At 36.0% G+C, this 25,493-nt stretch overlaps 1 protein-coding gene and 1 long non-coding RNA gene across 4 annotated transcripts in view; one reads left to right on the forward strand and one right to left on the reverse strand.

Annotated features, from left to right (window-relative positions):
* Window positions 1–25,493, forward strand: part of LOC138834659 (uncharacterized) — a 97,325-nt gene that overhangs the window by 69,094 nt on the left and 2,738 nt on the right. Inside the window, exon 4 of the long non-coding RNA XR_011374230.1 lies at window positions 21,627–21,787. This is a non-coding gene — a long non-coding RNA (uncharacterized lncRNA). The remainder of the gene's footprint in view (window positions 1–21,626; window positions 21,788–25,493) is intronic.
* Il33 (interleukin 33) overlaps window positions 1–25,493 on the reverse strand; it is a 67,564-nt gene that overhangs the window by 15,460 nt on the left and 26,611 nt on the right. Inside the window, exon 1 of one of the 3 annotated variants that reach the window (XM_070033234.1) lies at window positions 22,936–23,033. The exons of 1 other annotated variant lie outside the window; for it this stretch is intronic. The gene's annotated coding sequence lies outside the window, so the exon portion shown is untranslated. Of the gene's footprint in view, window positions 1–6,882; window positions 6,924–22,935; window positions 23,034–25,493 lie in introns of those variants that run through there. One more of the 3 variants, XM_070033235.1, reaches the window with a different exon arrangement.

Raw genomic sequence — 25,493 nt, forward strand, 5'->3', positions numbered from 1 at the left:
TGAAGATAAAAGTCTTATGGACTTTTCTGCCTAGAATGGCTTTGACCCACAATCCTCAGATCCTGAGTAGCTAAGATTATAGGCATGAGCCAAAGGCGCCCAGCCAGAACATTTTTTTATTTATGAAACTATAAAGAATTGGACACCAAAAGATCAAATAATCCAATGTAAATGAACAGATGAAATGATTCTTTTCAAGTACAAATGGCCAACAGATACAAGAAAAGGAAATGTTCAATATCTTTAGCCATCAGGGAAATATAAATCAAAACTATACTGAGATTCTATCTCATCCCTGTCAGAATGGCATCAAGAAAATAAAAAACAAATATTAGGGAGTGAAGGCAGGGAAGAAGAATAAAAGTACATACAAGCACAGGTTGGTAGTAAAGCCATTGTAAAACTATCCTATGATCCAACTGTGCCACTCCAGGGTATATATTCAAACAAATCAAAGTCAGCTTACAAGAAAGGTAGTTGCATGCCCCAATCTATTGTGGCTCTATTCATAATAGACAGTTTATGGAATCACTGTAGATTAGATACCCATCAATGATGAGTGGGTATATATATACACATATATGTATGTATCACATTATCTTTACCATATCATAGTATAATAATATATATTATATAGTCATGTATAATATATAAGAATATGTAATATAATTATATAATAAAATAATTATAGTTGATATTATATAACTATATTATATTACAATGTAATATACTAATTATAATAACATACAATATACTACATATTAATTATAATAAAATTCCATAATAATATAATTATATAACTATATAATATGTAATATATGATATACTATATATAACATTTTATTATATATAATATATAATGTATATTGCATGTAAAATATGTTATTATATTATATTATTATATTATATGTAATATATTATAATATGTTATATGTTAATATAATATATAATAAATTAATACAATAATAGATAATACATAATACATGAATAAAAAATATTTTTTTGTTGGTCATGGGGATTGAACTCTGGGCCTGGGTACTGTTCCTCAGCTCTTCAGCTCAAGGCTAGTGCTCTACTACTTGAGCCACAGTGCCACTTCCAGCTTTTTTTGTTTATGTGGTGCTGAGGAATCATGCATGCAAGGCAAGCACTCTACCACTAAGACACTTTCCCAGCCCTAATAAAATATATTATTATATGATATAATATACTATTATATAATAATTTATTAATTATATAATTATAATATAACATTATAGACTATATAATATTAAATATATAATAATATAATGATGTTATAATATAATATATTGTATGTTATGCTACATATATCATATAGATATTTCTTATTAAATTATATATTTACATTTATAATATATTTTTATGTATATATAATGTGCAGAAAAATAAATGGCATTGGAGATCATCATTTTAATGGAAAGAAGCCAGACTCAAGGACAATGATGGCATGTTTCCTCTCAAGTTGAATCTGTACTATCAACAATACAATATGTGTAAAAATGACAGGGGCTACTAGGAAAGAGAAAGGATCAGTGGAAGGGAAAGGGAGAATAAACGGTGAAATGGAGGGTGAATATGATCATATGTTTCAGACATAATGAAAATTTCACAATATAATTTTTTTTGTAATTAATTTTTTTGTAAATTAATATTTTTTGTAATTACATTTATAGAAAAGATAAACAAGAAAAGGACCTACTCATTGCAGAAGAAATAATAGAACTAGAAAAATCATTTTACAGATTATAATTTAATTCACACAGGATTTACAATAGATATTGTATCTTGATAATTAACCTAGGTTACAGTATTATAGTAATGACTATAGAATTCTCTGTCATAAATTTCATGTTATATTATTTCAGTATGATGCTGAAAGCTGGTTTCATATATGAAAGTACTGCAATGTGGTTTTTTCAAATTCTTTATTGTGATTAAGTGATTACATAATTTCCCAAATTCACAGTACTGTGGGATAGTGATGCTTAGTTAAAGTCACATACATATTCTAACTTTCATGGGGCAAATTGTCTATCATGGTCGATAACATTTATGAGTTCTATGAGCTTTGCAATACAGTTATTTCTTCCACATTGGGTGATATGTACATTTCTTTTGTTTTGCATAGTGCAATTTTTTTTAAGAGAATAGGTTTTCTTTAGTCTGATGTTTTTCTGACTTTGCCAGAAATTCTTTTTTTTTTTTTTTTTGGTACTGGGTATTGAACCCAGGATGTGGCATTTGCTAGGCAAGTGCTTTGCTGCTGAGTTACATCCCAGTCCCAGAAATTATAATAATTATTTTTGGTGTTTAAAAAAATAATTAGCCTCTTATTTTGCTAATCTATACTTTGGTTCAGCTGGCTATCCCTTTCACCCTAGCAATTCAACAACCAAAGCACTTTTCAACAAAGCATAGACAGAAACAAGACTTCAACCTGAGTGGATCATTTGACTTCCAAATTTATATGAATGCCATTAGAGTCTTATGAGGAGTTCCTGATGATTCTAAGGCTAGGAATCAAATAGCTGCTGAATTTGAATCAGCACTATTTTGGTGAGCCACTATTGATTAGAAAGTGGATCAATTATGTTTACCATAACCAATAAAGGTTTGTCAATTATACTAGGAAGGTAGTAAAGGAAATTGCAGAACAATTATGTCCCACTAGCAAGATGGCATAGAAAATTTGGATGGTTCTTAATGGATTTTGATTAGGAGTAAAGGTTGTACCTTCATCCTCAAAAATACAGCCTTAGATTGAACCATCAACTAAAAATTCAGAATTAAATGGTTCCCTTGCTAAGTAAGGAAGGGAACTAATTCATATGGACGCTAATGTTAAAGCACTTTGACAAAAAAGAACAGAAAATAAAAATAGGGAATTGCAAGAAAAACTATCTGTCAAAGTAGGTTGATTAAAAGTTCCTGCTTTGTCCTAGTGGCTCGGCTCTTGTTGATTATGATGCTTAGATAGTATCAGCAAATACAGAAAGAAAAAAGGGAACTGCTTGGGGATAAAGGAGAAGAATTTTTGAAATGTAAAGTTTTGTCTTCACTGTTTTTTTTTTTTCCAAGATGGAAAAAGACTCAGCTCAAACACTCATGCCACAGGGTTCAAGAAATAGCAGAGGGTGTGGGTATGTTTTGGGATTACTGGTCTACACTTAATCTTATTGCAAAGTCTTTTAAAAGTAAATACATTTTGTCCTATTCAAACTAGCCAATCACAAGAAGATTGTGAGCTCAACAACTCCGAGCAGAGGATATTTATTTATTTATTTTTGTGTGCGTTTTTTAAATTGTGAAAATACTGTCAGAGGGGTTACAATTACATGGACAAGATAATGAGTACATTTCTTATCAAGCATTGTAGCCTCCTCCTTTGTTTCCCCTTCCCGTCCCTTCCCATCCTCCCCCCCCCCCCGCCCCCCACCCAATCCTCCCCGCCTCCCCCCACCAAAGTTGTAAAGTTCGTTTTCGACATAACAACTTGTACATCTCATTGTTGCAATGGGTCCACCTGTATTCCTATTTAAACGATTTGTTTTTCCTCTTCCCCTCCACAAATTATACTGACATCGAATACAGTGAAAGCAGGGGTTATACTGTGGTGGAGGGATTGAGCAGAGGATATTTAATCCCTGCTATGTTAGCATTAAATAGGGGAGCGGCTTGTCTGCTCTGTGTGCTTACTTGCCAGATCTCTGGGTGATGGCACACCTTTCTGCGGCAGTAAATTGTGCCTTGCTGAGACAGTTCTTTATGTTCATGTCTAACGTTATAACTCCAGTGGTTCTTAGAGATAATATTTATAACATAAATATAATAAAAGGAGTTTTGAAACTCCTTTGAGTTTCAAACTCATTGAATTTCATTATTTAGCTTATTTTTAAAAAAAGTTAGCTGGGTACTCGTGGCTCATGCCTATAATCCTAGCTACTCAGGAGGCTGAGATCTGAGGATCAAGGTTCAAAGCCAGTCTAGGCAGGAAAGTCATCGAGACTCATCTCCAATAAACTACTCAGAAACAAAGCCAGAAAAGGTGTTGTGGCACAAAGAGGCTCTGAAACAGTACCTAGGCTCTGAGTTCAAGCCCCAGGACCATAAAAAATTAAAAAAAGTTATCTGTCTAGGTGCTGGTGACTGATGCCTGTAATCCAAGCTACACAGGAGGCTGAGATCTGAGGACTATAGTTCAAAGTCAGCCCAGACAGGAAAGTCAGAGACTCTTATATCCAATTATACACCAAAAACCCAAAACTATAGGTGTGAGTCAAATGGTAGCACATTAGACATGAAGAAAAAAAGGAAGAGGGCTCAGGGACAGCACCTAGACTCCTGAGTTCAAGCCCCAGAACCAGCATACACACACACACACACACACACACACACACACACACACAAAGTCATCCAAGAAGCAGCTATAATTTAAATCTGATATATATATATATATATATATATATATTTCATATGAATCAACTCTACTCACAGGATGAGGAGAGCATTGTTTTTTGAGTTAGAGCATTCATTAGAAGATAAGCTTCTTGTTCCTTTATTTTCATCCCAGGACAGTGGAATATATAGAAATGGAAACTTCCAAACTTCCAATTATCTTCTCTAGGTGGAGCTACAATCTTATATGCATGCTGCCTACGTGAAAGCAGTTTCATGAGCAAAATCCTCAAGGCAGTGCAGGTGAAGCACCCCTATTCTGCACCACCTTCTTGCCAAGGGTTGAATAGTATCCCTTACTCAGGGATTTTCCTGATTCTTTTATCCATATTGATGATATTAATTGCTTCAAAGGCAGGAGCTTTACAAATTATTATACTGAACCCTTTACTTTGTGTATAAACATACTGAGACTGGGAATGATTAAAATCATTGCATGTCTCACAAAAAAGAACATGGACCAAATCTTAGTCCTTTGACTTCAATCTTGATGACAGAATTTTCCCATACTTTTACCTTCTCCTTCTTCTTTTTTTTTTTTTTTTTGGTCATGGGCTGGAACTCTGGGCTTAGACGCCATCCCTCAGCTCTTCAGCTCAAGGCAAGCACTCTACCACATGAGCCACAGTGCTACTTCCGGTTTTCTGGTGGTTAATTGGAGATAAGAGTCTCATGGAGCTTTCTGCCCTATATGGCTTTGAACCTCGTTCCTCAGATCTCAGCCTCCTGAGTAGCTAGGATTACAAGCTTAAGCCAACCAACACCGGGCCTTCTTAACCCTATTCCATTCTCCCTCTTCAAAATGTAGGAAGGAGTCAGAACTGGGAATTTAATTTCAAATGCTCAGCCTTTCTTCTATACAAAGCAATTGTCTTAACTTCTTTGAATACATTTCTACATATAGTAGGAGAAGCTGAAGAGCTTACATCTGGGTTAAAGATACTGGACTGCTCTACCACAGTTGAATAGAACATGAGAGATAGAATGGTATGGACCAAGAAGGAAAATTATCTTGGGTTATCTTAGGTAAGTAGCCATTTACATTTAACTTTTGAATTTGACCCACCATTCTCATAACTATAGCTAAATGTTGTGGAATATGTTGTTAAAGGGAGGAAATCTATGTTGTTAATATGTTAAAGGTAGATTTCCTCCCTTTAACAACTCCAAAGCTAGGAATGCTATAGGAATATACAAAGCTTATAGGAAAGATTTCTCCACTTTCCTTGGGCTGCCTCCCCAATGCTTCCCCAACACCACTCAATTTGCTGAAAATATTGTTTTAAGATTTTCCTTGCTCCTTGGCCATAAACCTTTACATAACAGTTTATATTTTGTTCAGAATAGTTTATTTTATTTAAAACAAAGTTGCACCCACAAATAGTAGGTACTTTTCTACCTAACCAAGAGTGGAGTTAGGTAAACCTACTATAGTTAAATTTTTAATTACTCAGGAAATAGTTAAATTTTTACCGTATCCACGGAGGTTTTGCAGTAACACTTTAGTAACAAGAAAATTGCATATTTGAGTTGTATTTTAAAAACGAAACTAGAATTTTTCTTTGTTTTCTCTTTTATACAAAGCGATATATGTCTTATCCCCCCAAAGTCAATCTAGTAATAAAACAATTGCATTTCTGAATAAATCTGTGTTTTAGTCTATATCTTCAGCTCTTGGATAGCTAGAGCTCATATTAGTTTGGTAAATACGTTGTCAGTCCTTCATTGAAGAATCATAGGTGCCTTTGTTTACCCAATTGTTTTCAGTAATTAGTTGCCCTTATAACTTTTCCATCCATTATGGACACATTTGGAAGAACTCTGCTTTAAACCAATATTAGCTTACAAGATTGAACAAGGTAAGGTGAAAAGTACTACATTTTTCATGTAGTCATTAACTGGAAGAAAGCCAGCACCATTTTAGAATTTTTTGAATTCAATCTGGCTCACACCTGTGATCTTAGCTACTCAGAAGACTGATATCTGACAATCACAGCTCAAAGCCAGCCCGGGCAGGAAAATCTATGAGATTCTTATTTTCCAATTAATTTCCAGAAAATCCAATGTGATGCTGTGGTTCAAAGTGGTAGAAAGCCCAGGGACAGTGCCCATGCCCCGAGTTCAAGCCCCATGATCAAAAATAAATAAATAAATAAATAAATAAATAAATAAATAAAATAAAAATAAAACTATAACCTATCTTCAAACCCTAGTGTGAAAAAGCTCTTTCTTTTATGATTATTGTTCATGCCATTTTTGGAGTCTGAAATTTACTCTTTTCTCTTATTTTTTACATCAAAATTATTTCAGAACTTAGGACAATATCGATACTACTAGTTCATTTTTTTGCTATTTTTTTCTACTAGCAGATAGCATATATTTTTATACAGTGATAATGATACTCACCTAAATTGTAAATGTTAAGGAATTGTCTCAGATGATGTCGTTGCCTGTAGTCAGCACTTGGTAATAGTTAAAGGAATTACAACTCAATTTGATTTATATATATACTTGCACTCACTCACTCACAGATTAAGCAATATTAGATGACGAATTAGACAAAGGAGGCTAGGCAAACACAAGTTGTTGAGTGGATTAAAATGGGCAGGAGGATATCTTTTTCTGATAGACAAATGCTAAACAGAAACATCAGATCATTTTAGGTATAATACTTTCAGAGTTATACCTTAATTTTTAATTAAAAAATAAGTTCCTCCCCACCCCCAGAAGACAATGTCTCTTCAGTCCTTAAGGATCCATTTCCTTACATAGGTTTTGGTAGGTGGCTGCAAGGCAGCACCATCAGGTCTAAATCAGGGTGAGGGTGTTGTGTCCTGACCACCTTGCTGTGAATGGCACAACTTATGCAGCAATGGAGCTTTACATAGAGCTTGGGAAGCAACCACACATGGAGGACACTTGCTTCTGAACTGTCCCTCGTGATACAGCCTCTACCATGTTCTGAATGCTGAACTTCTTAATGAAGGCCTTGTCCTTGGGTGCTCCTTGGGGCAGTTTATACAACAAATAGGACGTACATGGCTGCAACTCTTCTTAGTACTACCATTGTTTCTTTTTCTTTCTTTCTTTTGTCATCTTGGGAGTGATGACCAGAGAGCTTAATTATTAATTTTTATAAAACCTCTAAGACATGGACTCTCAGTAGTGCTTTCTCTGGAATATAGAATATACAAGGGAACAGACTGTTTAACTGTCACTTTTCCTACAGAAGTTAAAAAACTTTTTATGTAACTTCTTTTTCTGATTATAAGAATATCTGTACCCTTAGGAAATGTGCAAGTGATAAGCACATAAAATGTAGAGCTTGGCATTCTTTCCCCATGTATATGGTAATTAAAAAAAATAGAAACATACTACAACTACTCCCTAAGATGCTTTTTGCATTTTCAAAAATGAATGCTGGGCCAGGCTCATGAGCCAGTGGCTCATGCCTATAATCCTAGCAGTTCAGGAAGCTGAGATTGCAGTTCAAAGCCAGCCTGGGCAAGAAAGTCTGTCATACTCTTATCTCCAGTTAACCACCAGAAAACCAGAAGTGGTGCTGTGGCTCAAGTGGTAGAGTGCTCGCCTTGAGCTGATGAGCTCAGGGACAGTGCCCAGGCCCAGAGTTCAAGCCTCACGACCGACCAAAAAATAATAATAAAAGAATACTGGAACCAGATATCAGTGGTTCACCCTTGTAATTCTAGCTATTCAGGAGGTTAAGAGAAAAAGGATCAAGATTTGAGGCCAGCTTATGCAAAAAGTTCATGAGATGCTACCTTGAAAATAACCAGCCAAAACCTAACAGACAGGAAGCCCTGAGCTCAAATTCCAGGACAGACAAAATTAAAATAAATAAAACAAAAATTAGCACTGTATCATGAGTATTCTTCCATTAGAAATATTCTTTTAGGGCTGGGAAGGTGGCTCAGTGGTAGAGCACTTGCCTTGCATGCATGAGGCCCTGGGTTCGATTCCTCAGCACCACATAAGCAGAAAAAGCCAGAAGTGGTGCTTTGGCTCAAGTGGTAGAGTGCTAGCCTTGAGCTGAAGAGCTGAGGGACAGCACCCAGGCCCAGAGTTCAGGCCCCATGACCGGACCCCCCCCCAAAAAAAAGAAAGAAAAAATATTCTTTTATAAGTAACTTCATAAATAGCTTTTAACCACATAAATATATCTTAACTAATTTCTCGATTAACACACTGATTGTTACCAGGTTTTTCTATTTTTGTAGTATCAGTGTTGCAACTAAAAGCACCTTCCCCTTCCCTCCTCTCTCTCTCTCTCTATCTCTCTCTCTCTCTGTGTTTGTGTGTGTGTGTGTGTGTGTGTGTGTGTGTGTGTATTGCTGGATCAAAGGCTAAATGTATATTTAGGTTTGATAGACTGGCTTCCAAAAGTTTGAATACTGATGAGTTACCTTTTTCCATCCCTCAAGTCATAATGCATGCTGTCACTTTTAGTGTGTCTACCTTTCTAAAGAATACAATATATCACATATTTTAATTTTACTTTTTAGTTGAGCAACTTTTTTTGGCCAGCCATTGGGCATGAACTCGAGGCTTGAACATTGTCCCTGAGCTTTTTGACGAAGGAGAGTATTCTATCACTTTGAGCCACAGGTTTACTTCTGATTTTCTGGTGGTTAATTAGAGATCTAAGTCTCCTAGACTTTCATGCCTGGGCTGGCTTTGGACCATGATCCTCAGATTTCAGCCTCCTAAGTAGCTAGCATTTCAAGCATGAGCCACCAGCACCTGGCTTCCTTGAGCAACTTTTAATTAAATATTTATTGTAATTCTATAAATTATTGTTTTATAAAATATCTTTTTATATTCAGAACTTAGCTAGATATGGTAGCACATGCTTGTAACCCCATTATTTGAGAGTATAAGGCAGAAGGATTTTAAGTTCAAGGCCAATCTGAACTAGATAACAAGACCCTATTAAAAAAACAAACAAACAAAAAAACCCTTGTGATATGTATTAAAATATCACCCAAGGACATTTATCTTCAGACATGGCATTATTAATAACATTTTGTTTATATATGTTTTCAAATACTAAGCAAAAAATTTATTATTATTTATTGTGAAAATACCGTACAGAGGGGTTACAGTTACATGAGCAAGATGATGAGTTCACTTCTTATCAAGCATTGTAGCCTCCTTTATTTCCCCTTCCCATCCCTTCCCATCTCCACCCCCCCCCAACCCCACTAAACAAAAAAAATTTAATCAACATTTTCTTTTAGAACTTCTGGCTAGCTGTGGTGGCACACATCTTTGAATCTAGCTACTTGGGAAGTACAGATGAGAGAATCATGATTTAAGCCAGCCCAGGCAAAAATTTAGCAAGACCCGATCAAAAAGAGTAAGCTAAGCATAATAGTTCTCACCTGTAACCCCAGCTATATGGGAGGCAGAGGTTGGAGGATTATGGTCTGAGGAAGCCTCAGGCAAAGAGTGAGACCCCCCCCCCCACACACACACTTTAAAATAAATAAATAAATGTGCAAAGGGCTAGGGAGTCATAGTTGAGTGGTTGGCCCTGAGTTTAATCCTCAGTACTATCAAATAAATAAAGCTTTCTTTTCGTTTTTGCATCTTACTTTAAATGACATTTTTGTCCTCCAAGACTATGAATAAAATTTGCTCATTTTTTCCTAAAATGTTATTGTTTAATCGTTTGTATTTGAATGGTTTATTGATTCATTATACACCACCACCTCCCTTTGCATATCCTAGTGACATTTGTAATCCAATTTAGACTAAGTGAAATTTTACACCTTATGTTGGATTCAGTATGCAAAGGGCTGTGCAATAAGGAGGTAGAGCTTTATCCTGAAGACAGGTGAGAAACATCACTTTATGAACACAATTTTAAGACTGTTAAGGACCATCTGAAGGAAGAAGAGAAAGAAAACAGAAGAAAGGAGACCAGTTAGGTAGCTAGTTAAAATACTCCAGAGAAAAGTTAATGAAAACAGAGCAATGTTTGTGGGACTGGTAAAGAGGAGATAAAGGTAAATTACCAGAAAGCAGAAACTTAGTCAAGATTAGAATCCTTAATTTCCCTGTGTGCTCAGGGTGTGTCTACCACAAGGTCTGCATGTCTCTTGTCTGTAGATGTATCAGCTCTAGACTAGAGAAGTGGAGAAGCAAGCTAGTGAAGATGGCTCTAGTGGTTAGTGATAGGAATCTCAGATGGAGGAATTTACTGTCAGGGACAAGGAAGGAGCTTGATATGGTGCACAAAATGTTTGAAATACTTGAGGAACTACTAAGGGATTTTCAGTACAAAGCTGAAACTGGGTAACGGGAGGCCAGAAATAGACATGTGGACTTGCTCTTTATTTGTGAAGGCAAAATAATTGATGGTGTGAGGGTAAGGATGTGGGTTAGATTGGCTAAGTATGGGCAGGAGGAGAAAGCCATGGAGTGATGAAACTCTTAGAGATCCTACATTTGAAGGTAAGAGAAGAAAAGGAAGTGTGAGTAAATGTAATCATTATATTCAGTGTACATTATGTAATTGAATTAGTAACTCGAGGGTAGGGTGGAGGGAGAAACAGGAAAATGATGGAAGGGGTGATAGTGATCAAGTTCATTGTAATCCTAACCTGACTTACGGAATTGAAACCTCATTATACAACCACTTCACATAAAATAACTAAACAGTGCAAACAAGATGAAAAAAGAAATTAAAAGAGTAAGAAAAACCAAGAATTAGATAATGAGCTCAAATTAGGAAGGCTAAGAGAGGATATGATCTCAGGAAGCTAGGACAGTTGGTAATAAGAAGAGTAGAGGGGCTGGGAAGGTGGCTCAGTGGTAGAGTGCTTGCTTAGCATCCATGAGTCCCTGGGTTCGATTCCTCAGCACCACATAAGCAGAAAAAGCCAGAAGTGTCACTATGGCTCAAGTGGTAGAGCACTAGCTTTGAGCTGAATTGCTGAGAGACAGTGTGGAGGCCCAGAGTTCAGGCCTCATGACCAACCAAAAACAAAACAAAACAAAACAAAACAAAAGAATAGTAGAAACCCATCTAGAGATTATAGATCTAGAAGAAAGGCCTTTACATACAGTGATAATGTCAAAATAACGGCAATGGATTGTAAAGAATGAAGGAGGAGGAAAGAAGACTTTCCCAAGAAACATAGTAGTGAAAGGAAACAGATTGATATCTTGATAAACTGATATGAAGCAGAGATCTTGGGACATTTGCTTGATGGCATTAAAGCTCAGTTTTTTCATAATAATAAATTTCCTCACAATTATATGAACCTATTGGGTGTTGTAAGACTTAATGTACATTTAGTGACTTAACATAGTATTGCGTTTTACTGGAAGGTAGAATTCTTGGACATATTTCAGTTCAAAAAAGATCAAATTAAAAAGGAAAATCTACATAATATCTCCAGAGAAGAGAGGGGGTAAGAACAGGTGTGGGAAGGTTAGTTTTGTAAAGATACATATTTTGTTGTTGTTGTTGTTGTTGCTTGCTTTGTCTTTGTTTTGTTTTCTTGTAGGAGCAGAGGGAAAGCGAGAGTTTGGGAAGAGATTTGAAATTTTAAGGTCTAGAGACATAAACCTGAGGATTTTGTGAAATAATTTAAATTTTCTTAATAATCTAGGTTGTAGGAAAAGTTAGAGATGAAAATAGCATTGGCTTGAATTTTTTGGAATAAGTGGGAACAAGTCTGAAACCATTCTTTGGAGAATGTAAAGAAAATTTAACTAATGAATGAGTTATTGCTCACATAGCAGATAGAAAAAGTTCTAGAGACGGATGTGACTATACTTACTGCTACACAATGGTGCACTTGATGTTTCACAACTGCACACAAAATGGCTAATATGGTAAATCTTATTTCATATATAATTTTCAAAATTTATTTTTAAAAATGACTTACATGAGGCTGGGAATGTGACTCAGTGGTAGAGCGCTTGCCTTGCATGCATGAGGCCATGGGTTCTATTCCTCAGCACCACATAAGCAGAAAAAGCCAGAAGTGGTGCTATGGCTCAAGTTGTAGAGCGCTAGCCTTGAGCTGAAGAGTTGAGGGACAGCACCCAGGCCTAAAAGTCGGGCCCCATGACCGACAAAAATAAAAAGGCTTAAACATAGAAAAGAAGGTTGAGAGTGTGGCTCAGTTGGTAGGGTATGTACTTAGCAAGCAGGAGGTTCTAAGTTTGATCCCCAGTACCGCAAACAAACACATAAACAAAAATGGAAGGCTGGACTGCAGTGACTTATGCCTATAACCCCAGCTACTTGAGAGACAGAGATCAGGAGGCTTATGGTTTGAAGCTAGCCCAGGTAAAAACATGAGACCATATTAAAAAAAAATAACTAAATCCAAAGTACTATGGGTATGTCATGTGGTAGAGCACCTACCTAAAAATCATAAAGGACTGAGTTCAAAACCCATACTGCCCCTAACAACAACAACAACAAAAAGAAATGAAAGAAGAAGAAAAATGGGAGTTAGTAAACAGAATTTCAATGTTCCCTATTTTAGAGAAAGGTATTCTAGAGTAATGGTGGTCAATGAGGTTTGTGGGTGAACTGAGGAAGGGTGTTAGAAAATAATAAAGGCAAGCATTGAAGTCACTAAGGGTTGACAACTGCAGGCATAATAGTGAGCTGAAAAGGAGGTTCCCGAGTGACCAGGAAGAAAAGAAATTAGCAAAGGTAGTTGGGCCCCACTTGAGAAAGAGTCATAGAAAATAAAAAATAGGACTGGTAATATGGCTTAATGCTAGAGTGCTTGCCTAGCATGCATGAAACCCTGGGTTCAATTCCTTAGTACCATGTAAAACAAAAATCAATGGAAGTGGTGCTGTAGCTCAAGTGGTAAAGTGCTATAGCTCAGGCCCTGAGTGCAAGATCCAGGATTGGCAAATTAAAAAAAAAAAAAAAAGGAAAACACTCTGGGAAATGGGGACTCAAGGAAAACTTTTAGAAAACATGATGAAAATTGAGTCCGAAGAGGTTGGGGGTAAAACTGGAAATATGCAAAGGTTTTGCCAAGATACTCACAGGGAAAAAGCAGGTGTCAACCAATAATAACCTTGATATGTAAATATATGTATCTATATTTCTGCGTCATTAGGTTATGAATCACTTCACAAAACTGAGGTTTACTTTCAACCTTACATGATCTTCTTTCTATATATATATATATATATATATATATATATATATATATTTTTTTTTTTTTTTTTTTTTTTGCCAGTTCTGGGGCTTGAACTCAAGTCCTGGACACTGTCCCTGAGCCTCTCTGTGCTCAAGGCCTAGAGCTCTACCACTTGAGCCACAGTGCCATTTCTGGCTTTTTCTGTTTTTGTAGTACTGAGGAATTGAACCCAGACCTTCACTAGGCAAGCACTCTACCACTAAGCCACATTCCCCACCCTTTCTAAAATGTTTATACCCAGACCAGCAAAGGAAGTCAATTTGCAAGGGCAAGGAATTGTGGTCTTTAAAAAGTGTTAGCAACCTTGTTTATTCATGAAAAGATAGAATTGTTTATATGTGAATTTATATGTGAAAACAATGTTCTGCCTCTTTCACTAAACAGGTCTAAGAATATCTGCAATTGGCAATAATCAAAGCAGATCGCATATCTAAGAACAAGAACTTAACCAGCTTTGACTCTGGGAATAATACTCAGATTCCAGAGCCTTAAAAAGGTTTGCATAACCTAATATGTGCACATTTCCAAATCTTAACTAGAGTAGTACCCTAATTTAATCAGCTAGTTCTCTATTTTTTTTTTTTTTAAGAAAAGCATGGGATTTTCAAATAACAGAGCTTCATTTTTTTGGGGGGGTGGGGTGGGTCATGGGGCTTGAACTCTCCACCTGGGTACTGTCTTTCAGCTCTTCAGCTCCAGGCTAGTATTCTACCTCTTGAGCCACACTGCCATTTCTGGCTTTTTTCTACTTATGTCGTGCTGAGGAATCGAACCCAGGACCTCATGCATGCGAGGCAAGCACTCCACCACTGAGCCCTTCCCAGCTCCAGAGGTTAATATTTTGAGTCTCATCTTCAAAGTAGATTGTAATGTATCTCTTTAAATTGATTCACTCAGAGAGAAGTAAGCTGACTTGAGTATGACTCATTTCTCAAACATGTAAAACATTAATATGAAGAAATTTATTCTAGATACCACAGACCAATATTTAGTGAAAGCATCCTTATCTTCCATTCCTGATACAGAAAGATTCCTTTTTATGTGTGTATACTGGTACCAGGCTTGAACTCAGGACTTTGTACTTTCCTGGGCTTCTTCACTCAAGGATGGCACTCCACTACTTGAGCCACACTTTACTTGTTTTTTTGGTGACTAATTGGAGATCAGAGTTTCATAGACTTTTCTTTCCTGGCTACTTTCAAACCTCAGTTCTCAGATTTGAGCCCCCTAAGTACTTAGGATTATAGGCATATGGCAATGTTTTAATACATATTAAATTTGCTGTTCCACTACTGTAGCAAAAAGCATTGCAAGTGATACAGCTTCTCTTTTTTTTTTTTCTATTATCTACTTTAAAATTTTTATTTTTTAATGATATAACCCAACATAAAATGTATTAGATACTATACCTTACTACTTCATAGACACTTCTGATTTTTGAAATAGCAAACAAGTAGTATATTCTGGATATTGACTTTAGTTGAATTGTTTGTACATTTTGATATTTAAATAATTATATAGTTATATAAACTTTAGAATATCATGGATATATATGAATTAATATATTAAAATTAGTAAAAGAATATTATATATTGGTATATCAGGAAATAGAAAAGACAAACTAAAAACCCTTTTTATTAAAACAAAATTTTGAAGACATAAATATTCAAAATATTTTTTAAAAATGATAATTGCCAGTAATAGTACTATTATTGTCATTTTTCTGTTAATTTTTCAAAATGCCAATGTAATACTATTAGTTGTGTGTGTGTGTGTGTGTGTGTGTGTGTGTGTGTGTGTGTGTGTGTGTGTGGTATTGAACTGAGGACATTGTGCACATTAGACAGATAATCTACCACTTAAGCTATGCCCCTAGCATTTTGCCTTATATACTGGCCTTGAACTCTTGTCCCTGGGTGCTTCTGCCTCCTAAGTAGCTGAGGTTACAGTTATGGACCACCACACTCAGCTACCATTTTTTAAAATATAAAAACAGTAAAACACCAGTTATGTTTTGTTTACCAATATATACATACACACATTTTTTTTATTGTCAAGGTGATGTACCAAGGGGCTTCAGTTACATAAGTAAGGTAATGAGTACATTTCTTGTGAACCTTCCCTCAATTTTCTCCTACTTTCCCACCCGAACCTCCACCCCCACAAGTTGTACAGATCATTTCCAACATAGTGACTTGTGTATATCACATTTGCATTGGCTCCCCCCTTGTCCTTTGTCTCACCATTCTGTTGTTCCCCTTCCCTTCCCAAATAAACATATATACAATACCAGGGTACTAAAATCAAACATAATAACAACAGAGGATATACAATAGGGGGAAAACATACAAAAGAAACAAAAAAATCACATAGTACATTAAAAAACAACAACAACAAAGAAAAACCTCTTGTGTCCATGTCCTGTGTCCATGTCTTGGGACTCATTTCACTTGGCATCATCCTATGTGGCCATATGTACATAGTTATTGAGCTATTCTGCTCATCTGCTAAGATTATCCTAGATTTATACTAATTATTGAAAATAAGGGAACCCATGAGCTCTACGTTCCTTTGGGTCTGGCTTACTTCACTTAATATGATTTTTTCCAAGTCTTTCCATTTCCTTACAAATGAGGCAATGTCATTCTTATACACACATATTTCTAAACATACATATATAACATCTAAACATATATGATTACATAATATATACATGTATGTGTATATGTGTATATATATGTTTAATTGGCAAACAAACAATTTGTGTATAAAATGAATATGGATATCACAGTATCATATACATTCAGATAATGTATTAAGTAATCAGGGACAGTGATAACATGAAATGATATGTCAAAGCTGAGCCAGGCATAGAGTTCATAGCTACAGTCCTAGCACTTAAGGAATGGAGACTCTAGGACTGACAATTTGAGGCCAGCCTTAAGCTATATAACAAGTTCCAGGACAGTCTGGGCTACATAGAAAGACCCTGCAAACGCATGGATATTTCCTCTGACAGGAGAGAAATTGCACAAGATAATGGCACAGAGGGGCCTTTAAAAGTATTAGTAAGATTTGTTTTCATGCTAAATGGTATATACTACACAAGCATTCATTTCATTGCTTTTCTTTAGAACTTATATTCATAGGCATTATGGATATTAACTTTAATCTATGAAATATTTTGTAATTTGAAATTTAGTAAGAAAGAAAATTAAACATCAGTTAACATTGTATTCATAATCTCACCTTATCTTCCAGTAGATAATGTAGCTACCAAGGAATAAATCTGGCAAACTCTCAACATCAACACTTTCAAAATGAAAATAAAGGATTCCTTGTTGTCTAAATTCAGTGTAACATTTTTTTAAATTATAAGATGATTTTAGAAGAGAACAAATGAACCAGGGTATAAGAACTTTCATATGCCTGATTGTTGACACTTTAACTTAAAAGAATCAAATGTTATAGTTAATTAAATTACTTAGGCACAGCAAGAACAAAATCACAAATCTGTAGTGTTACTCAAAAAAAAAAAAGAAGTAAGAATTGTTTTCTGATCAAAATACTATTTTAAGTTGCCTGTATTTGGAAGTTAATAGAAAACAGGTTCTCATGGGAATGATTTTCTTATACAAAGTCTGTAGGTACTGGCTTAGCATAACTTCTACAAGGGCTTTTTCTCTGGGTCTGGGGTATACTTATTGAATGGTGACTGATATTGTAGAACAGCTTGTTAAAAGTTCTGGAGAGTGTCGGGCACTGGTGGCTCACACCTGAAATCCCAGCCACACAGGAGGCTGAGATCTGAAGATCACAGTTCAAAGCCAGGCTGGACAGGAAAGTTTGGGAGACTCTTATCTCCAATAAACCACTCAGAAAACCGGAAATGGCTCAAGTGGTAGAGCGCTAGCCTTGAGCTGAAATGCTGAGGAACAGCGCCCAGGCCCAGAGTTCAAGCCCCATGACTGACAATAAACAAACAAATAAACAAATAAATAAAAGTTCTGGAGAGCTCTACATATTTCACAACACTTTTACTGCCACACCTTCCAAGTTCACTGGCAGACAAAAGCCAAAAGGGGAGTCCCTCCCAAAGCTGTTATTCAGCTGACGGCTTCATGGGCTGCAATAGCTGGGTAAGGCTGGTTTCTTTCTTAGTGTTGCTAATGCTATATAAGCTGCTAAATAGTTTGAGCATCACACTTGCTAACATCATGTAATTTTGTGTCAGCCTTTGTTTCCCACCCTTCCTACTTTTCATGGGCTTCTCTAGCGATTCCCAAAACTGTGGCCTTCATTATACTTTTGTAGGATCCTTGCTAAGCTCACTTTTGGGTTACTTAGTAACTGGGCTTGAAGTGAATACTACTAAGGTAAAAGAACTCTGTTAAGTAACTCTCTTTTCAAAGAAAGACTAAAAATGTCTATTTTTAAGCTGTTGCATCAGAATGGACATAACTTTAATGCTTCTAAATTTGAGTCTGTTGTCATAGGTTTGACAGCATTGAGGAAAAAAATCCTTCCACTGAAATATACTGAAGGTATTAATTAGAATAGCTACATATAGCATAACCTGTCATATCCTAGGCATGGTACCTTCCAAACAGTAAGACAGCTTGTACTCCTTTGAGTTAAGAACATCCAGTATGTTATATGGACTAATGACCACATAGAGAAGAGCCTGATTATGTTGTTTCTAAACATACTTAAACAGGTATACTGGAATTTGAACTCAGGATCTTTTGCAAGGTCTCACTTCCAGCTCTTTTTGCTAGCTGGTAATTTTTGAGACAGGGTGTTGCTCCCTGCCTAAGTGTATGTCTAGATCTCGATCTGCCTGTTTTAGGCAGATCCTACCATAGCTGAGATGACAGCTGTGTGCTACCGTGCCTGGCTTCTTCCATTGAGATAGTCTCAAAGACTTTTCTGCTTGGGTTGACTTGAAATAAAAAGCCTCCCATTCTCAGCCTCCCAGATAACTAGGATTATAAGTATGAGCCACAGGTACCCAGCCCAAAACGTACTGTTGAGCAAATCAGTAAAAAAGAAATATGTACACTCTAATAAAAAAAATAGTGGCATATATTAATTTAACCTATGTAAATAAAAATACTTGTACTTATCCATTCAGTGATACATATCCATGGAGTTTTGTTTGTTTGTTATTTGCTAGTCCTGAAGCTTGAACTAGGAGCCTGGACACTGTCCCTGAGCTCCTTTTTTTTTTTGCTCAAAGCTAGGACTCTACCACTTAAGCCACAGAGCCACTACTGGCTTTTTCTGTTTATGTGGTACTAAGGAATTGAACCCAGGGTTTCATGCATGCTAGGCAAGCACTCTACCACTAAGCCACATTCCTCAGTTCCATGGAGATTTTTTTTCTTATTGAGGAAAAAAAGTTGAAGATTGTCACTAAATTATATCAGAATGAATGCTGGTACCCATATCTGTGCTTGAAATGTTTAAAAAACATTAGGATGAATTATTACTCTAGAAAACTTAATAATCTCAATAATACTAGTAACAATTTATTCATATAAATTATTGACTACTGCTAAAGTATTGTTGAGCAGAATTGCTATAGAGTGTGAAAGGTTAACAAATTTTTTGCATAAAATATAATGGTAAAATAAAATCTCAGGGAGGAGGAATTTTGCACTAATAAACTTAGGTTTAAGGATGTGTGTTTTAAGATATAAAAAGTCCCTAAATGAAAAATGAGTGGAGATAATCATATTATGTCTCCTTTAAAAAGAAAATATAAATTACTAAATAGCATTTCTTAAATACCTGCTATTCACATGCTAGGAGGCTAAAAAATTAAGTGGTTGAGATTTGAGCACAAAATGATGAAGTTGTTATACTCTTTAAGGAAACATAGAGCTTTATTAGTTATACTGATATCGCTAGGAAAACTTTGACAATCTTTTATGAAATATTTGAAGGAGAGCAATTATATGTATACTCAGTGCTGATTAGAAGTAAAGCTTTCAGCCAGTTTTGTGAATGGATCCTCTGTAGTGGCTAACAGTGAACCCTTTCCTTAGACAACAGAGAATGTAGCCATGTGGAAATAGATGAAAGGTTGTAATGTTTTCTCATTAATATTTTTACAGTTGAATATAATTGGCTGGGTATCAGTGGCTCATGACTATAACCTTAGTTACACAGAAGGCTGAGATCTGAGGGTCGAGATTTGAAGCCAGTCTGGTCAGACAAGTATCCTTGGACTCTCATCTCCAATTAACCAGCAAAAAGCTTGAACTGGAAATATGGCTATCACTAGTCACAAGCAAAATAAGCCAAGTGAGAGTGCAAGGCCCTGAATTCAAGTTCTAGTATCTGCACAAAAAGAAAATCATGGTAACCCAGAATTTTTAAAACTTGGCTTCCAAAAGAGGACTAGAGATACAACTCTGTTAAGAGTTAGTTTTTATTCATGCTTACTACTTAGTCTTTTATCTTATTGAGACTTGGCCCTGGATTTTAATTTCTAGCCTGAAACTTACTAGTCTAGATTAGTACAATCTTTCCAAGTCTTACTTTCTTCATTTTACAAATAGAGAATACTTACATCACAGAGGTTCTATGAAGAAGAAATGGATAATGTGGGATAGAGGTTTCACATTCATTAAATAATCCATGATTAATGACTGCTTCTCACTTGCTCTATGCAATACAATGCTTGCCTTAAGTAGGGTTTTGTTGTTGTTTGTTTGGTCCTTGTTTTTTTTAACATATGTTACACTTTGGGAAGGGGGTGTTAAGAATCAGGAAAGTTAAGTGAGATCCAAAATCTCATAGCTAGTCAATGACAGATAATGGATTTGAGGTGTGTTTGCTGCTAAAAAAATCTGTATTTCTTTCTATTATGCTATATTGAACTCTTTAAAAACTATGAAGAAACAACAAAACCTTTATAGTGTAGCATAATCTACAGTAACAACATACTCCAGGAATTTGTGGCAGAGACAAAATATCTCAAACTCCTCACTGCCCCCTGCTTATTTCTCCTCTCATAATAAGCTTTGCCTATTCTCTCAAAGTTCCTTTTGTGGGTGGAGATATGGTTCAATGGTATAGAGCTTTCCCTCACATGCTCATTGCCCTGGGCACAACCCAGGGAGATATGTTATTTTTGTATCCAGTTATCAACATGAGAGAACTGCTGGGGGGGGAGGGGAGAGGCACAGGGGAGGAATGAAATAACTAGAGATTTTAACATAATTTCCTTCTACTGTTCAAGGAATCTATTTTTGCTCTTAATGTTTCTAAATATCCCTGTCACAACTTGGCATATAGAGAAAGGAAATTCTGATCCTCTTTAGTTAGTGTTTGCCAAAATTTAAACTAGTTGAATAATGATACATTGAAGTTGGCCCAATCACACTTACATTGCCAAAATATGCACAACAAGAGCAACAACAATTAACACCAAAACTATTATACTATCCAATTATCATGCTATCAGACTTACAGGTAAAAATATTCCTAGACATACACTATTTTTTCTCCCAATGCTTCCCATCCCCTGCAAGACTGTAATGTTGAATCCTTAATTGGAATCACAATTGAAACTTACACATTCTCAGAAGTTCCTTGCAAGCAAGCTCTTTTACTTTAATTCTTAGCAGACCCTGGCCAGATGTGGCAACTCCCACTTTTCATATTTCTTATTTTCAGACACGACTATTTAAACCCATAAGTTAATATGTTTGCCTCATTTTTCTCTCTAAATGGAAAGAAGGGAAAGAGTTACATTCTAACTGTAAATGTTAGGAGTTAAACAGTGATCCAAATAAATAAGCATTAAATTGCTGAGGAAATCAGTGCAGAAGTCACTTAAGTTGGACAAGAGTCCAAGAAAACAGACACAGTGGAGAAAATGTGAAATCTGAGCTAAGAAAAGTGATGCTCATACTATCTTCTTAACTGTTTAAGGAAACTCCATCTGTGTGATACAATCCAAGGGCTGTTCACTTTGAGAAATAGAAGATTCTGTCATTTTCTGAACAGAGTTGTGTACCTTCTAGAGGAGATCAAGAATGTGGTAGCATACAAGCATGAGTCACACTGAAGATGCCCAGGACAGAGGAGCACATGTGAGTTGCATTGTAGACCTGGAAACTCCATTCTTGGTTTTTGGTTTCTGTGCAACACATACATACGTCTGCATTGGGGGCTATTTTCTTTACTAAGATGGTCTGAGGCATATACCCATAGGGAAAGATAAGGCAGAGGAAAATGTGAGAAATTTCCAGGAAGCAGACTACACAAGAAATAAACGTACCATTTAAGAAAAAGAAAACACCATTTCAAAGACTCTTAGACCATTGCTTCAGGGGGAAGGCTTCAGGATAGGGGAAGAGAGAAATGAGACAGTGATAGAGATTAATATGATTGGAAGCATTATTTTACATATGTATGAAAATAGCACAGTAAAACCTACTACTAAAAAAAAGAAAACACCATTTCAAAGACTCTTAGACCATTGCTTCAGGGGGAAGGCTTCAGGATAGGGGAAGAGAGAAATGAGACAGTGATAGAGATGAATATGATTGGAAGCATTATTTTACATATGTATGAAAATAGCACAGTAAAACCTACTACTAAAAACTTAAAAGGTGAAATTTCTATTTTTACAAGCTGTTAGTGTGTATTAAGAAAGTTATATAGATGGTAAATTAAATGCTTATATGTATTTCTTAACAGTTTTTAGTACATGAATTTGATCAGCCTATATTATATACATATATGCAAATATCACAATGAAACAATTTATGCCAATAAAATATTTTTTAACAAACAAAATAGCAAACCTGATGAGCTTTTGAGTTTACCAATTTTGGTCAATTTCTTTTCTTTTCCCAAATGGTTTATTTCTTGGTGCTTCTGCTGTCCTCATTTTGCTGAAAATTACTTGTAAATTTGCTAATAGTTTTGTCTTCAAAAGGCATAAAAGTATAATGTATAATTATCAACTCGCCTTACAGAGTTTCATTGGTGAGGAAGAAGAACATTTACAGAAAATGACAGTCTATTTAGGCAATCTCTTACTAATTTTACAAATCACTTTAAGGAAAGCAAAATGGACTATTTAAGTTAAGTAGCAACTATTATCATTCACTCTTATTGTTATTTGCAATAATAATTTATTTTGAAGAAATGATAAGACAGTTCTCTTTGATTTTTAAGATCTTCCTTCACAAAGTCTGACTAAAAGAATCTCACATTTTTGTTTCATTCTTACCGTATAATCTTGTCTTGTCTCTCTCCAAAATAGTTACAGGCTTTCTCTTCTGAAGGCTTGCTTGCTCTTTTTATTAGCCAGAGTTTGGCAGAGAACCAAATGGCTTTAGAAGGGAGTGATAGGCGGATGAGATTTTGATATGTACTCCCTTCCAAAGAGCCCAAAGCATCATAATTCCGTTAAACCTAAGATTCACAAATTTTCTGCTTTCTTCTTTGTCATTGTTTGAAAAAGCATCTGATGTGTAGCCTAGAGAATAGACCGTGGGATGTAACAATAAGGCTATCTGTGAGAAGACAGAAACCTAGCCCACAACAATCTTCCGGCACCTTGATTTTGATTATTACCACACAGAATAATGAGAAAATAAAATTCTTTTGTTTAAGACACCCCCCCCCCCAAAAAAAAAGAAGAAGAAAGGAAAGGAAAGGAAAGAAATTAGGGTTGGGCTCTGGATCTGTAATTCTAACTACTCCTGAGGCTGAGATCTGAAGATTACAGTTCAAATCTAGCTGGGGCACAAAAGTCCATGAGATTCTTATCTCTAATAAACACCAATAAGCCAGGAGTAGAGGTATAGCTCAAGTGGTAGAACATGAACATTGAGTGAAAAAGCTAAGAGACAATGCCAAGGAAAAAGAAAAAGGAAAATAAATAAATAAATAAAAAGGAAAATGGGCTGGGAAGGTGGCTCAGTGGTAAAAGTGCTTCCCTTGCATGCATGAGGCCCTGGGTTCAATTCCTCAGCACCACATAAGCAGAAAAAGCTGGAAGTGGCCCTTTGGCTCAAGTGGTAGAGCGCTAGCCTTGAGCTGAAGAGCTGAGGGACAGTGCCCAGGCCCAGAGTTCAAGCCACATGACCAACCAAAAAATAAACATTAAAATAAATAAATATATAAATAAAATGAAAAGGAGAAAGAAAAATTTGGGAAACCTTTGTTAGAGATTTATTCCTGAGAATACAGTAGTCACAGAGAGTAGAGCTTGCATGTTTTGTTTCCCTTATTCATGATCACAATACAGGTGTTCATTCTGAGAAATCACAAAGTTAAAGTTTAATTTTATTCCCAACCTCTATGCTACTTCACTTTTTCCTATAACAAGGAATTGTGGCTCAGAAGCAAAGAGCTGCTTATTAAATGAATGGTTCATTGCTTTGGCACTGTGAGGTGCGCTGATGAGAATGTTTGTTTCACATAAATACCTGACAGACAGGTTAAGTGCCTTCTCTCAATTCTCATTATGGTGCCTGGAAAGATAATCCAGAGAACACACTAATTCAGAAATAGGAAGTACTTGGAATCAGAAACCTTATCTTTTTTACACTTAGATCTCAGACAACTCTAGCTCAGAAAGCGTCTCATGCACCTGGTCAATTTTATCTGGCTCAATAGTAATAGTCCTGAAACATTTCTAGAAGCAGCTTTTTTTCCCCCCGCTGGTCTTGGGGCTCCAACTCAGGGCCTGGATTCTGTCCCTGAGCTTTTGTGTTCAAGGCTAGTGCTCTACCACTTTGAGTCACAGCACTATTTCCTGCTTTGGGGTAGTTAATTGGAGGTAAGAATCTCATGGACTTTCTGCCCCAGCTGGCTTTGAATTGCAATCCTCAGATTTCAGCCTTCTAAGAGGTTAGGATTACAGGTGTGAGCCTCTGATGTCCATCTTTTTTCTTATATTTCTTTCGTTCCTTTTTTCCCTTTCCTTTCTTTTCTTCCTTCCTTCCTTCTTTTCTTTTTCTTTCTTTCGTTCTTTCTTCTTTCTTTCTTTCTTTCTTTCTTTCTTTCTTTCTTTCTTTCTTTCTGTCTGTCTGTCTTTCTTTCTTTCTTTCTTTCTTTCTTTCTTTCTTTCTTTCTTTCTTTCTTTCTTTCTTTCTTTCTTTCTTTCTTTCTTTCTTTCTGTCTGTCTGTCTTTCTTCCTTCCTTCCTCCCTTCCTTCTTTACTTTCTTTTTTTTGTACTAGCACCGGAGCTTGAAATCAAGGCCTGGGTGCTATTCCTTAGCTTTTACATTCAAGGTTGGCACCCTACCACTTGAGCCACAGCTCTACTTTTGTTTTTTTTTGCAGGTTGGCTGGAGATAAGAGTCTCATGGACTTTCCTGCCATGTCTGGCTTCAAATTGTGCTTCTCAAATCTCAGGCTCCTGAGTAGCTAGAATTACAGGTGTGAGCCACCAGTGCTTGGCCCAAAAAACTTTTCTTGGGTTACATCTTACCAAAAATTCATACATGTCAACATATAGATGGGAAAGATTTTTATTTCTTCAAGTTTCTCCAGTCATGAGAGGCCTCAAGGCTCTGCAGTTCTGTAGTAGAAATTGAAAAAACAATTACCAATCCATATGAATGCTCTGCGATGTTTCATAAGTGGCAAGTATATATTCTGAGAGATAGTCCTCAATATTCCTTTCCCTGAAAGTTTGTGACAAGTACTTATCACAAGTCAGAGAAAAGATATTGACAGCACCAAAGGGGCCCTTTTGAGGAGATTTGCTGAGCTGAACGGAGAGCTTTTAGTCAAATATGGGCACAGCTTTGGCCTATGATCATTCTTTTCTTCCA

The sequence above is a fragment of the Dipodomys merriami genome, unplaced genomic scaffold (assembly GCF_024711535.1).
Source record: "Dipodomys merriami isolate MVZ:Mamm:240054 unplaced genomic scaffold, mDipMer1.0.p SCAF_22, whole genome shotgun sequence".
NCBI lineage: Eukaryota > Metazoa > Chordata > Mammalia > Rodentia > Heteromyidae > Dipodomys > Dipodomys merriami.